Source organism: Alexandromys fortis, unplaced genomic scaffold, assembly GCF_014885135.2.
Source record: "Alexandromys fortis isolate MF-2015 unplaced genomic scaffold, M_Fortis_MF-2015_v1.1 scaffold_78, whole genome shotgun sequence".
In the NCBI taxonomy this organism is placed as follows: Eukaryota; Metazoa; Chordata; class Mammalia; order Rodentia; family Cricetidae; genus Alexandromys; species Alexandromys fortis.
This window is the reverse complement of record NW_026067977.1, coordinates 935897-937702: the sequence shown is the minus strand read 5'-3', so window position 1 is coordinate 937702 and position 1806 is coordinate 935897. Positions and strand designations below refer to the sequence as shown.

Sequence of the window (1806 nt, the reverse complement as noted above, 5' to 3'; positions counted from 1 at the left end):
TAGGTGACAACATATTTTATTTATTATTTCATAAGTGATAAAAGAGTATGATGGGGCTTGGAGAGATATCTCAGTGGTTAAGGGCACTGACTGTTCTTGCAGAGGACACTGAAGTTTTGTTATTCACTGGTATACCTTTAGTCATAAAGCTGACACTCTAATGTCATTGTCCCTGAAATTACCAGAGCAGAATGAAGCCACCTCTGCCCCGGTGAGGAGTGTTGTTTACTCGGTTGCTTCTTATTTCCTTGCTAAGCATTAAGTTTGTTTCCATCTGCATCTGTGAAATATCTGTCATCCAGTCCCCCAATTTTGTCTCCCCAACATTCTCAGAATTCATATAAAGATGTCATATTAATCTCATGAAATGCCTACTCTCTAGACTTGGACTGAAGAGGAAGAAGGAGACAGCCTATTAAACAAAGCTGTCTTTGTTTAGCTTTTATAGCTAAATATTCTTTTCAAATATATACCTCTTGACCTATATTCTTTTTTTTTTTTTCTGTCTTACAAACTTTATTAGTGCTGGGGAAAGGAGGACAGGCAGCTCCGGTCTCTCCCTACATTACTGCTTGCCGTTGCCATTGATGGGACGGTTCACATGGTCAGGGGAGGACAGGAAGGCCTTGATCTTGGGCCGGGCACTGAGGCGCGCCACATAGGCACTGAGCAGGGGGAAGTTGTCCAGGCAGCCAGGGGCCAGGACCTGGTGGATCAGCAGCAGATTTAGCAAGTTGTAATCGGCGAAGGAGATCTGGTCACCCACGATGAAGGCTTTGCCTCCTTGGTTCTGGGACAGCAGGGTCTCGAAAGGTTTCAGGTGTCCAGGCAGGGCCTTCACATATTCATCCTTCCCTTCCTCATATTTGGTGTAGATGAGGGTGATGTATTTCAGGCGAAGGTCTTCCACCCCGTCATTCACCATATCCACCAGGGCAGCCTCCTTCTGATCTTTTCCATAAAGCCCAAGGGATCGGCCCAGGTGCCTCAAGATGGCATTAGATTGGTACAGGGTAAGGTCTCCATCCTGAAACTTGGGGAGCTGCCCATACAGACAGGTGGACTTGAGCACGCCTTTCATTCAAGTATCTATGGACACCACCTCCTCCTTCCAGCTCTGGTCCTGGTCAGCCAGGAGTATGCGCATGGCCTCACAGCGCCCTCGAACTGGGAAGTAGACAATGGTGTATGGCGGCATGGCTGCTGTGTAGACGTAGACGGAGGCACGAATTCCGAGCTGCGTAGACAGTAACGGATCTTGGGTGTGGAGCCAGCCTTGACCTATATTCTTAATGTAGGTGAGTGATCAAGTTCCACAGCAGAGTCTGAGAATTTCCTTTGTAAATTGTACAAAGTATTTATGATTCTTTATTTTCAGGATCACCTTGAATGGGACATTGGACACCCAGGTTAGACACCCTTTCTAGATCTGTCTATGAATATATTTCTGGGGGAGATTAATATTTGAATTGTTGGACTAGGTAAAGTAGGTGATTCCCACCTACACAGTTGAACTTTTTTCAATCTGTTGAGAGCTCCAATAAGACAAGAAATAAAAGCAGGAAAAATTTTCTCTTTGCTTAACATCCAGCGCTAGAGCATTGTATTCTTCTGCCCTGGATGGGAATTTGGACTATTAGCTCTCTGGATCTCAGATGTATACCACTGGCATTTCTGGGGCTTTAACACATTATATGACTTCTCAGTCACCTAAATCATGGGAGACAGTTCTTTATGCTAAATCACAGAGATGTGTGCACATGTGTCCTATGGGTTCCATTTCTCTGACAAATCCTTACTAATAAT

At 44.9% G+C, this 1806-nt stretch overlaps 1 pseudogene; it reads right to left on the bottom strand.

Moving 5' to 3' along the window:
• Positions 1-498: 498 nt before the first annotated feature.
• On the bottom strand, positions 499-1213 carry LOC126510829 (glutathione S-transferase P-like; annotated as a pseudogene).
• Positions 1214-1806: the final 593 nt, after the last annotated feature.